This window comes from Protopterus annectens, chromosome 3.part1 (assembly GCF_019279795.1).
Source record: "Protopterus annectens isolate FY-2018-M chromosome 3.part1, PAN1.0, whole genome shotgun sequence".
Taxonomy (NCBI): Eukaryota; Metazoa; Chordata; order Ceratodontiformes; family Protopteridae; genus Protopterus; species Protopterus annectens.
This window is the reverse complement of record NC_056732.1, coordinates 800,507,369-800,521,843: the sequence shown is the minus strand read 5'-3', so window position 1 is coordinate 800,521,843 and position 14,475 is coordinate 800,507,369. Positions and strand designations below refer to the sequence as shown.

At 39.8% G+C, this 14,475-nt stretch overlaps 1 pseudogene; it reads left to right on the top strand.

The window, feature by feature from the left end:
* Positions 1-6,051: 6,051 nt before the first annotated feature.
* On the top strand, positions 6,052-7,367 carry LOC122797722 (annotated as a pseudogene).
* The last annotated feature ends 7,108 nt before the right edge of the window (positions 7,368-14,475 follow it).

The following is a 14,475-nucleotide window of genomic DNA, read 5'->3' as shown; positions in this document are numbered from 1 at the left end:
CAAATGGGACTAGACCCACCCATTCCAGGGACCTAAATATGACCTGCGACTTGAATAGGATATGCTGAAGGGACAGACTTGTCTCCTAGCTACTGCCGCATCTTTGGAATAGACTGCCAATTCATGTGAAGCAGAGCACCTCTATGACACTGTTCAAAAGGAACCTGGACAAGTGGATGGAGCACCATAAATTATTACCAGCGATAGTGCTCACAATCCTCCTGGACATGGACAGCCTTTACTAAATACAATCCTGGGTATTGACTAGAGTATCACTGGCATTACAATGGGATGAAACGGCTAGGCTTGAAATGACCTCCAGGTGGATAGCCTAGTAACATCCTATGATCTTATGAACAGGAAAGGATCTAGTACAAAAATCTGTGGTACAACCCAGATGACTGGCCTCATGCTAGAGTTGAATTCACCCACTTTGACAGTATGTGTTCTTGTCGGTGAGCCATTTGGCTATCCACCTGGTGACTTAGGGGTTTATGCCCAGTTGATGGAGTTTCTGTATTATATCTGAGTGGGGAATTGTGTCAAATGCCTTGGCCAGGTCAAGTTAGGTGTCATGCACAGTCTTTCCTTCATCCATGTCCTTGGTTACCTTCTCAAAGAAGTCAATCAGATTTAACAGACATGATCTACCTTTAACAAATCTGAAATGTGTTGGTTCCAGAGTCAGGAGATTGACTATGTCCTTGTTGATCAGGTCCATGATGATTATGTCCATGGCTTTACTGATGAAACTGTTCATGCCTATAATTACATGGGCATGTTGATGGTCTCCCCTTGGATGACTGTTGCTGTCTACCATTCTGCAGGTAACATAGCCAGTCTGGAGGCTGTGGTTAAGTAGGGATCCAAGTGGCTCTACTAGGTCAGGTCTGACGTTATTTAGAAGGCAACCTGGGATGTTGTCAAGACCATTGATGCTGTATTTTTAGCTTCAGAGAAGGCAGAGATGGCCTGCTATCTTGACATAATACTCTGAGGAATGGTGGCAGGTATACTTGGGCTGATGACCAGTGAGAACAGGGGGTTAAAGTTTGATCCCAGTCTCTCAGCTAGCAGAATGTCTTTTTCATCTGTCTGAGTATGGTTGATGCCATCCACCATCAGTTCTGCCCATAGCTGGTTATTCCCCTTAAGATTTCAGATGTAGTTACAACATACTTTGTGACATCCCCTCCAAATACAATGTTGGGTATGGATCACATGCAGCGCAGTTGAACTGTTAACACAGTCATACAACTCAACCTATTTCATACCATTATATCAGCTGAACATCATATGCCTATATGTTTATCAGAAGAAATGTGTGGGTGAGGGTCCTGACACCATATATGGGCAGATTACAACTGAGGTGAATGGAGTTTGTGCATACAGTTAATTATACCAATGCTGGCAGTTCCACAATGCTGCTTTAGAACACCTGAATAATCCTTGTGAAAAGCAATACATAGTGTATACAATGAATTCCCCAAGGATGCATGTAAATCTGAACATGTCATATGTTTGTGTACATATCAGCATTACAACACGTGGATGAACCCAGGCATATGTGCCCATGTAATCAATATGATGCAGTCTTGCTAATGTCAGATAACATTTCCAGATGCTATGTATACACATGCAGAACTGTGCCATACTTCAGCTATCACTGTGATTAAATGAGAACTGTGTAGACTGTTGATATACTCCACTAGAAGAACTAATGCCTTAGTAAGGTAATAGCATATATAGTGTCATCCCATGTCAACATTCCTCATGAGGCATATTACTAAAGCTGTTATGGAAGGAACATGTAACCAAATAGCAGCAGTGACCATCAATGCAGTAGCTCAAATCATAGATTGGAATGCACTGTTGTAAGGCTACAGTATATCAACACCTCAACATAGCACATGTGGATGGTAACAACATCAACACGTGCAATGTTCAGAAGGTCATAAGGAATTACTATGCTAACGGTCAAGGGCACATAACATCCTACCTATTATTATACAATTTAAACTAAAATCATGGTCTGAAATAAAAAAGACCACAGTAAAGAACTTCTCGAAAGCCGACTTCACACTTCTAAAGACTAGTGTGGTCTCCTTTAAGGCCCCCGAGCCGACGGAAAACAGTACTCAAGCCGCTGAATCACTTACAAATGCCTTCTACCAGCACCTGCAGGACTGCATGGATAAGGCAATCCCAAGCAAAACAAAGACTCTTTGTACCAAAGGCAAGTGTCCACTCTGGTGGACCCCAGCCATAAACAAACTCTACAACAAAAGGAGGAAGCTACTACAAGATAGAGCAAAATCCTTAAAAGGTAAGACACCCTTGATCACTATAAGTAAAAAACTAAGAGCTCTCATAAAATCATCCAAAGCAAATTTTGAGAGAAAAATAGCTAAAGACTCAAAAGACAATCATAAGGCCTTCTTTAGCTATGTTAGAAACCTGGGAGGAAACTCCCAGATATGCTCAGAACTAGTTCAAAATGATGTGAAGATTACTGATCCTACAGACATTGCCAACATACTGGCTGACAGGTTCAGTGCAGACTTCTCCCCTCCCCAAAAGGAGAGATATCTATACCAAGCGATTGCAGCCCCCAAACATCTCCAACGCCCAAGTGAGAACTGCTCTCTCCAAAGCAAAAACACAGCATCCATGGGACCTGATGGTGTCCCCGGCTGTGTGCTCCACGAACTCAACGAGAATTAAACCCACAGCTAGGACAGCTGTTTAATCATAGTCTTACCTCTGGATACGCACCCAGGAGTGGCGCACTGCAACTGTGGTCCCACTTCACAAAGGCGGTGCCTCCACCGACCCTGGAAATTACCGCCCATTAGCTTGACAAGCCTTATCTGCAAAGCCATGGAGAGGATCATAATGGACCTCATAAATAAAGACATAGGGAATTTGCAGACTTTGGATCCATCCCAGTTTGGCTTTGTCAAAGGCAGATCATGCCTTCTAAACTTGGTTGACTTTTTGAAACAGTCACCAAAGCCATTGATGAGGAAAGGCAGTCCATACAGCCTACCTCGATCTGGCGAAGGCCTTTGATACAATACCCCACTCGGGTATCATTGAAAAACTCATCAGCTTAAATGTTAACCCATACATCACAAGATGGGTTGCAAACTGGCTGAGTGACAGAACCCACAGGGTCAGAGTTGCTGGCGCCATGTCAGACTCAAAGCCTGTCACAAGTGGTGTACCACAGGGCTCAGTCCTGGGCCCACTCTTGTTTGGCATCTACTTTTCCAAGTACAAGCAAACACAGGAGGGTTATGGCTGACAAAGTTTGCAGATGACTGCAAACTGGGCGCCATAGTAGAAAACACATCTGACACAGATATCCTTCAGAAGGGTCTCACAGAAATGGATAACTGGTGCCAGAGCCATGGCCTAAAGTTAAATGCCAAAAATGCATAGTCATACCCTTCGGGAAAAACAAGGTTACCCCTAGCTACCAAATAGGTGGCAATCCACTGAGTACAGAAGAAGTTATCAGGGACCTGGGGACCCAGGTTGATAGTAGTCTGTCATTCGACACCCATGTAGCTAAAGTAGTTAGGAAGACCTTCTACATTGCCCACCTTATCATGAAGGGATTCTCATCTAGATCAAGGGAGGTCATAGTCTCCTATACTCATCACTCATCAGACCAATGATTGAGTACAATGCCCCATTCGAATGTATCTGACCCGACACTTGCAGCAGCTGGAGAGGCCACAAAAGTTCCTCACCAAAAGGATAAAGGGTCTCAAACATCTGTCCTATGCTGCCCGACTGAAAGAACTCCAGCTCTATTCAGTCGCCACCGCTTGCTCAGAGGTGACCTTTGCCTAACATACAAGGCCATGTCAAACCCAGATTTGATGAATATGCTTCACCTCAAAAATCTAGATCCGTCAGAGCCACAAGGGCGGAGACTTAAACCTCGACACGGCTATTAATAGGACGTGCTGGAGGGATAGATTCATCACCCAAAGACTCCCTATGCTGTGGAATAAAATCCCGGTATATGTGAGGCAGAGCACCTCGCTGGCCTTGTTCAAGAGAAATCTTGACCAATGGATGGGAGATCGCAGATATACCCCAGGGATTACCTCAGTGTCACTGCTCAACAGAGGCACAGCAAAATAATGGGTATAGTTCCCCATACTAAAGGGGTGGCGTAAGCCACAAAACTATGGGCTAGGCTTGTAAATGCCCTCGGGCAGATAGCCTAGTATGAACCTATGAACCTATGAACCTATCAGTAAATATCTGTGTGATGGAAGTTAGTAGTTGTATGCATTTGACTTTATTACAGATTGCCTATGTCCACATGTGACATGTGCACTACCCTGTGACAGAATTAGCAATCACACATCCAATGGTCTGGATATGACTTGCACAGGGTAATGTAGGGGCTCTGCTTCACAGTGTGTGTATGCATCATTGAGATGACATCCTCAGTGTTCTGCAGAAAGGATGTTATGTGCACAGAGGAAACAGGGGACATTGGATTCATAGGGCTATGTAAAATGTTCTCCTGAGTGGGTGTCAAATGAAAAGAGATTCAAAACATCATACAATGACCATAACATATCACCAACCACAACCACACAAGCTGATTGAGGTCAGATTTGAACAGAACACCTGTGTAAATATACAAGCTGGACTTCATACAACTTAAGACTAGCACCACCACAGATGTCTCACTTTAAAGCTATATAATTATGCAAGTCAGAATATGCAATACTTAATGCTTGTACCACAGCATAAGTCTATCTTTTAACAGTGTCAGACACTGCACTTTATAGAGGATGACATCATCAGCGTATGCTGAGAAGACGATGGTGGGAGGGCTTATGAAATTACTTTGCTGTCATGTACCGGTTTAAAAGTACTTTCTGAATGGTAACTGAGTGACAGCAGTAGAACCTGGACTCATGGTCTTCTGACTGCACACAGACACATTGATTGTTGTGAGATTTCATCCCATACCTTTTTAAACAAGCTAGAGAACACTGTAGTGCCATAGTGCAAGTCAAACTTTAAGACTGTCAGAGTGCACTTTATAGAGGCAGTCCCTGGGTTATGGACATCCATGTGGACAACCCATAGATATGAACAGCCTGCCGCAATGTCAGAAATAACATGAAAATAAATTAAAATCTTTAAAGTTGCCCAAATCTTACCTTAAAATGAAGAATTTTGTTGTACTTTCCATTTCCCAGCTTTCCCCATTCATGAAGCTGCTTTCACATCTTGTTAGAGCAGTTACTTCCACTTTCACGATGAACAAGAGATTTGATTGGTAAAGAGATTGGTGTGTTGTTGTGTTGGTGATGTGATTGGTCAAGACTGCTGGCTTGTACAGTGCATAGTATTGAAACAGTTGGTGTACTGTACAATAAAATGGGCAAATGACATTGCAGTTCACTAGGGTCTAGGTGACAGTAGGAGGTCTGGCAGAGGTCTAAAAGTTCAGGAAAATGTGGAAGACATTGGAGGGTGATGCCTGTAGTAAAGGAAATGTGAAATGAATCTTAAAAAGAGGTAAGTGTAACATATTTTTTGTAAGGAATGTTCTACTGTGCTGTACTGTACTGTATTGCATTTTTATGTACTATTATTTGTTTAAAACAAGGTTATGTCTGGAAAATACTGCTCTGAATCAGCTGAATTGAAATGTTAATTAAATGTAGACAGTGGTAGTATTGACCAATCAGACCTGAAAAGTGTCTGGCTGCAGAATCCAGTATTGTACTGTATGTGTATCCTGTGCAGCTCCACTTTAGTACTATACTGTACTGCAGCCAGACACTTTTGTGAACTTCTGCATTGGTGACATCACAACCCATACCTCCAAAATGTAAATCCTATACACGTGCTAGTGACGTGTCAAAGAAAAGGAAAGCAGTCACCCTGGAAAATACAGTGGACATAATAAAGAGATGCAAGAAAGGTGAAGTACCATCTCTCACTGGAAAGGCATAAGGCTATAGCCGGTCAATGATCTGAACAATTTTAAAAGACAAAGTAAGAATAATGAATCATGTGAAAGGCCATGTCCAGATGAATGCTATGATTATTATGAAGCAATGCAGTGGTTTAATTCTTGAGATGGAAAAGATATTGCTAATTTTGATCAAAGACCAAACTCAGAGGAATATCCTCTTGAGCCTTTCATTAGTGCAAGAAAAGGCTTGAAGCCTTTTCAATTATTTCAAAGCTGCTCAAGCAGCAAATGCAGGAGAGTTTGACAAACAATTTTTGTGAGTAGGGGCTGGTTCCATCGCTTTAAAATGAGGGCTAATTTACATAACATTAAAACTCAAGGTGAAGTGGTGAGTGCTGATGTAAGTGCTGGAAGGAATTTTCCTAAAATGATGGAAAAAATTATTGAAGAGTGGAGGTTATTTGCCAGACCAAATATTTAATATAGATCAGATTGGCGTATTTTGGAAGAAAATGCCTGAAATGACCTATATTTCAAAAGAGGAAAAAAGTGCAGTAGGGCATAAGGCAGCAAAGGATAGGCTAACGTTATTGTTTGGGGGTAATGTTTTTGGTGATTTTAAGTTGAAACCCTTGCTTGCTTATCACTCCTTAAATCTGAGGGCACTACAGCATGTCATTAAGGCATCTCTTCCTGTTATTTGAAAGACAAATGCAAAAGCTTGGGTTTCAAATGCTGTCTTTGGACATTGGTTCTTGAACAATTTTGTTCCTGCCGTTCAAAGGTATTGCTTGGCCAAAAACATTCCTTTCAAAATTCTCCTTCTACTTGACAATACACCTGGACATCCAAACAGTTTAGATGACCTAGACTGCAAAGTAAAGGTTGTATTTTACCCCCCAACACCACACTGCTACTTCAGCCAATGGATCAGGGAGCAACAGCCTTATTTACGGCCTATTATCTACATCAGACCTTGTCACAAGCAGTTAGGGCTACCCAAGATAATACAATGACCTTAAGGGTGTTCTGGAAGAATTATATCATCTATGTTACCATTAAAAATATTGCCAATTCTTGGGATGAAGTAAAGCAGCAAAATATGATAGGAGTGTGGAACAAATTGTGCACACAATTTGCGCCTGCTTTACAGGCTTCTACAGATGATGACATTGCTGAAGCCAGGCAAGCTGTGGTAGATATTAGTAATCAACTGCAGTTAGACATCACTGACATGGACGTCACAGACTTGCTTGACTTCCATGGCAAAGAACTGACCAATGAAGACCTTATGGAACTGAAGCAGCATACGATGAAATTTAAGGAAAAAAACAGGGATCTAGAAGCTCAAAATTCAAGAAAGTTTTCGACAAAAGAGTTAGCTGAAGTCTTTCATCTCATTTAAACAGGAATGGCAAAGTTAGAGGCACAAGATCCTAATACAGATAGGTTCACCCAAGTTTACTGTACAGTTACTGAGGGCCTCAGCTGCTATAAGACCATTTATGATGAGAAAAAGAAAAGCTCTGTACAAACCTCCCTTAATGCCTATTTCAAGAAATTGACTCCAGAAGCAAAATCCAACCCTGACTCTGCACCACCAGGCCCATTCTCTCCAACAACAACTCCATGAAGTCCATCATCAAATTAATAATGTTATCATAATGTTAACTCACAAATGAGTGTTAACCTTTACAGTAATTATCTTTTTCTTTTTTTCCATTTGAACTTTTTAAGAACTGTTTCTTTAATGACCTTACAGTATTGTACAGTACACACAGTACTGTATTGTACTATAGTGTGTGAACACAGTTACCATACTGTTATTATACTGTACTTACATTATTATTATTTATTTATTTATTTATATTTGTTGACCGGGAGTGTCTGACTGGATGTAGGTCCATTTTCAGCGGAGGCCCTGGGAGAAAAGCTCCACAGTTAAAATAAACAGACTGTAGTTACATTGGATTACATAGCGATTAGCAATTTACATAGCAATTACTTACAACATATTTACAGATGAAGAACATAGTACATCAGTAGGCAACAAGAATCTTTATCTGCGAAGTACATAACAGACATTAACAAATGTTAAAATAAGAAGTTCCTGCTGTATAAGTACTAGGCTTATGAGCATCTGAACTTCCTATAGTCAAGGTAGTTAGTGGAGTGGAAAGAAAGGTAGTGTATTACTACAGTATTCAGCATTATGTTTAAGAAATTTTTATTTGTAAGTGTTTATAAAGTGTTTTATATGCAGAGAAAAGTGAAATAAATATTAGAGTGAGGCAAACATTTGACTAAGTGACATTTATTAAGAACCTTTTGTACATGTTTTGACTTATACACAAATATGATTTAAGGACAGACTATAAAATGGACCTCGTCTTTAACCGGGGACTGCCTCATCAGGGTATGGTGAGAAAATTGTGTTGTGAGGGCTGTCTGAAATTACAGTGAAGTCATGTGCACACACACACACACACACACACACACACACACACACACACACACACACACACACACACACACACACACACACACACACACACACACACACACATACACACACAAACACACGTTAACTGTTGTGAGGTTTGATCCCCTACCTAACTAGATACACAAGCTGGAGAACACAGTACTTAACAGTCACACCATAGCAGGCATCTGATTTTATTAGTGTCACAGTGCACTTTATAGAGGTTGATGTCATCATAGTGTCACATGTAACATATACTGTTATGAGACTTGTGTGCAAAGGCAGGACTTATGGTATGATTGGGTGACTGCAGTTTGCAAAAATACATTTAAATAGATCTTGATAATGTAGGTGAAAGAAGTTGTCATGAATGCATATTGCAGAACTGAGCAGTACATGTATCAGTTTCTCAGGATGTTGTTTAGCTGACACACTCACACACACACACACACACACACACACACACACACACACACACACACACACACACACACACACACACACACACACACACACACACACTTTGGAAACACCAGTACTGCAAGGATGGAGGTATTTGTGTTCATATTCAGAAGAAGTGATGTCCTCATTAATTGAATTTACTAACATTATCAATGGGATATGATTATGGATGACCAATGTCCAAACCCATGCCAAATGTAAAATCCAGTTATGTTCTCTATTTCTGTAGTTTGCTTGATAATGGCCCTAGTATTGATATATCATCTGGAAGTGCATTGCTCCAGTGCACACACGAATATCAGAACGTATGTGTTCATTCAAGCACACATCAGTACCCTTCTCTTGTATTTTAAATACCTTTTGTATGTAAAGGAAAATAACAGCCCAGTGACCAGGCTAAGACATGCTAAAAACCTTTTCAGAAAGTGCTGGGAAACTGATTTGCTGGGGTGATGGCAAGGTGCTGTGCATGCCAAATTAGCATTTCATGAATTCAACTTGGACTTGTGAAGTAGCTTGCAAGATATGTTATGAAGAAATTGCTGCTAGGTACTGTAATGGTCATGCTATAGTCTATCTTTGAAATCTTGGGGCCAAAGTTTTATTGCATAAATAACTATTACCATTGTCTTCCCTGTTTGCGCAACTTTAAGCACCAAGCAAATGTGATCCTCTGCTTAAGGAAAACATTAAAACATTTAATGTAGTACGTCATCCTTTGAGCAAACAGGCTAAGTGGTGATGCACAGCTGTCAGTACTCTGGATAGTACTGACTCTGGAAAATACTCTTGCTGCCTAACTTTCTCTGTGGCACACTATGTAAAAACAGTGAGCCCCTGGTCAGAGAACAGGTGAGCCAGGGCTGAAATACAGATAAATCTCTTTTTTACAAATGGTGTCAGGATGTCATTAGCTAAGTAAATGTGATCTTCAGTTCAGATATGTCTATCAATGATTACACTAAAGTGTGTATCTTCGTCAAATGTTATTAGTAATGCCCACCTCAATACAGTTGCACAGCTAGTAGCTGTTTTGCAGACCTCACTGCAAATCACGTTAATTGTGTGTAGTTTTCTAGAAGTAACAGGTTGGTTCATCTTTTGAAATGATTATTATGACTCAGCTGATATGTTAAGTATTTGTACAGGGTTGGATATCCTGAAAAGTGTGTGCAGTATGATTCTTCACCGAAAGTACAGTTTCTACATCACATTAGATGAACATTTCATCCATTATCACGTGGACATTACAGAAAGGGAATCCTACAGCAGATTTTGAAACCTTGCACACTACATGAACACTGAGAACCTATTTAATTAAGGTAACGTGTGTATATCTATTGGCAGAGACATGTCAGTATGCAGAAACCATGAGATGACCTGTACATCCATCAGCCTAATAGATACATACACATAAAGAGGGGTGGGAGTGAAGGGGTGATAACAAGGAGAAATTAACATACACATAATGTTTGGTTTAATGGAACATTCATGGACATGTTTTTGATTTGTTTTCATTAAGCTACCATGCTGTGTAGCATGAAGTGATTAGCATAAGGGTAAAGAAGGGTTAGGAGAGGGACAATACATTTATGAGAAACAGAACAAGACTGAATAAATATGTGATAGTTGTGGGAATGGATGTCATCTCAAATACTAAGGTTTGGATAGTATTCAATATATGTCCATGAGAACTCAAAACAGTGGCAAATGTAAGATGTGAGTGATTAAAAATATCATACACATATAACATCACACTTACAAATAATGTAAGATGCATATAGAATTGAACCCTTGATGTTATAGACAAAAAATCTTCATTGAAGTAATTTATGTCAAAACTCTTCACAGGACGTTGGATTTTGTTAAATTCAGCAGTCTAAAGAACTGTCAGAGTGACTCTTTCAAAGTAGTTCCTTTACTCCGCTTTAACTCTATGTTCCATCCCTGGCAGCTCCTAGCGGGTGACATATTCACCACCTCCACCAATACTCTCAGAGGGTACCAGTGCACCAATAGGTGGGTCAGTGCTATTTGATGTGGATGGGCCAGGAAATGCAGGGGCTGCAGATGCAGTCCTGCCAGGTAGTGTGCCAGAGGTGCTGGGTGTTGTTGAGGCAGCCCCTGGAGGGTTGGCAGGCTGAGCCACAGATGTTGGCCTACCTCCCTGTTCTGAAAAGCATTTGTTTTGTAGGTAGAAAGGTATGACATCAGAACAATGTGATTTCAATTAACACACAATAAACAAAGGAGCTAAATGGTGGTGTGAGACAAAAAAGAAAAGCGATGATTAGAAATATTAAATGTCATAGTCATGCTTTACTATAATAAATATAATTGTATCATTACATTAGCTATAGAGATTTTCCAGTCACAAAAATGATTGTGAATTGTTACAATTCCATATATTTTTTTAAAGATATTACAAATTAATTTAACAACATGGCACTAAAGCCAATATTGCTGCAATTAAAAATTTAAAAAAAGATAGTTGTTGAGTGTGAATGCATAGGTTACTTCTGGAAATTGAACCTACTTAATTTGAACACATTATTACACGTGCCTAATACAATTATCAACAGCTACAGAAGAAAGCATGCATGCTTGCTCTTACACTTAAGATCTGCATTCTTAATTTGCTACTGATCTATAGAATCTTAATATATTTAATACAATCATGTTCATTTGTGCTGCATACATGTTCCCTGCTTCTCTGAGTCTCCCCAGTCTCTTAGCATGTGCCTCCCTGTTTGCTGAGATTTCCTCTGCAGCTGTAAAATAAAGAATGGGAGAAAAAGAGAAATGAAAGCATTATATATATCAGTCTTGCCCATCTACACCATTCCAGATCATTTTAAGTTGCTTTATCTGTATACGTACAACTGTGGGATGTCATCAGCTCTAAACCCATCCAGCCACTGGTTGAGTTGTGCCTGCTTGTGCTGTTTCAGGTCACTGTAATGGTGCCTGTACTGCTCTCTGGTGCATGGTATGCCAGTTGTATTGGAGACACCCTTGGCAAGGCTCTTACAAGCTTCAGTCTTATACTGAGACCCAGTATAATTTATGTGCAGCAGCCTATGGCTGTAGCACTTCACTAGGTTTGCAACAGATATTTTTGACTCCACCACTTCCCACTTCTGTGCCTTGAACTTGGCACCATCTTTCTCGTCCACTGACATTTCTGCAAAGGTCCTCCAACAACAGTTGTAGTGTTTTCCCACCAGTTTCTGATAACACATTTTATGATTAGTGCATAAACATGCAAAACCATTCCAAATGTGTTTTTGAGATAGTAAGTGAAGAGAAACATTGCTAAACAAAGAAGAAGGGAGTTTATGAATCAGCAATGACATTTGGCATTGATTTATGGCATGTGTGCTGCTATACCTGGTCACACTTTGTCCAGTGGTCAACAATGAAATGCTAAACGACTCTGCCATTAAGGTATGATTTTAGAGTGATCAATGGGATGACTTGGCACAGTTATCAAATATAACAATGAAGCAGGGAAATCTCCTTTTAGCTACTACATCTCCAAACTCTGGAACACTTTACCAGCCACCCTTATATCCAACACCTCCACTACACAATTTAAAAAACTCCTGAAAACCCACCTTAAAAACAACTGGCTATGCTCCTGTAATGCCTCTGGGTAAAGACAATGATACAAGTAACAACTATTTACATAGCCCCAAACCAAAGTCTCCCTCCGAGTCTCTAATCCAAATGTGACCTATGAAAGCATTATGCAAAATATTGCATCTATAAAATTCTAAAGAAATGCATGACAAAATTTATTAATCTACAATTTACCATAATGTATTAGAAGTGTGTTATCTCTGTATTTTAAATAGTTACTAGTCTGTACTAGTCTGTGGTAGTACATTAGTGTATTCTATGTAAACGGAGCTTTTCTCCCCGGGCCTCCACTGAAAATGGACATGCGTCCAGCCGGACTTTCCCAGTCAACAAATGTAAAATAAATAAAATAAAATGTTTTGTGAGGACTTAGACACTGTTAAAGGTAATTTATACAATGTGGGATTCAACCTATATAAAAAAAAAAAAGAGAACACATACATTTCCACATACAGATGATTATTACTCATTGCCACAGAAGAAGTGTTTGCCAGTCATGGTCATCACAGATATACAGTTTAAAAAGTGACTGGTGCTATACTTCAATTATGCCTGTATGTGTGTGATATTACATTATCCTGGCTTATGCATTCTTAGGTGTGATACAGGACTAAGGTCTGACAATAAACTGGAAATGGATAGACTTGCCTTGCTTTAGTAACAGATTTGTGATTTGTGGTACATACCTCATAATATGTTCTGTTTTACAGTTATACATGGGTTATGGGAAGAGTGCAGATGATTGGCAGTAAGCTACTGTGACCATCAGAGACATGCAACTGCATTTTTATTACATAATCATCACTGTCATGGTAAAACAGTTATATACATAATACATATGAATACTAGCATAATTTGAAAGTAAAGTGCTGCTCATATGTGTTGTGTGTGTATGTGTGTGTGTGTGTGTGTGTGTGTGTGTGTGTGTGTGTGTGTGTGTGTGTGTGTGTGTGTGTGTGTGTGAGAGAGATACCTCTCAACCTCTTAGCACAAGAAATCAACAAAATGGGGGATAAAGGCTCAAAAATAGGGGCATATTTTAAATATTGCTCTTATAAACTTAGAAAGTTGCTAGAGTATCAGGATTTGTTTTAACATATATTTTCTGAAGGATTTGAAATCTGAAACTCAAATGTATGTCATTATTTAGTGACTTCAGTCCTCAGATCATCCATGTGATTTGCCAGAAAATCACAAATTTTATGAGGAACAAACCAAAAATATGAGCCTCAAATATGGACATTGTACGGAAATCTGGACAGTTGAGAGGTGTGTGTGCGTGTGTGTGTGTGTGTGTGTGTGTGTGTGTGTGTGTGTGTGTGTGTGTGTGTGTGTGTGTGTGTGTGATGTTTTGTGCATATAAGCTTCAGGAAGTGTTTACTTGTTGTTGTTGAGCTCTTTGCTGTGTTGAAAGTATATACCAGTAAGTTAGTGGCGGCTCCTTGTATATCTGAAAGACAGTAGCTCAGTAGCTGTTAAGGATGTAGTTACTTTGTACATTTTATATGGTGGTTTTGACTACCTTCTAAAGAGCCTAAATGGTTTTCACTCATCTTTGGGAATCACTATTCAAAGATACCAGAAGAAACTCTTTAGCAGAATGAGTGATCACCACCATCTTTGTCTTATAAATGTTTAATTGCCCTAAGTTTAACAACCTCAGAGAAAGATATTCTGGTTTCTCTTCAGATCAGGGATTTTGGGTTCCCTTAAATTACACTTGGTAGCATTAACCTCCTTAATCTCAAGAACTCAGTATTATTGACTTTCTTGTTAATCTTAACATGTCCAAACCTATTCAAGACCAAGTCCACACTCTTGAAATCACACAGTACTGGGCTTTCCTATTACAGAAGAACACTCTATAATCCACAACACCACCATCTTACCACCCTAAAAAAGTGATCACCACCCTATCTACTTTATC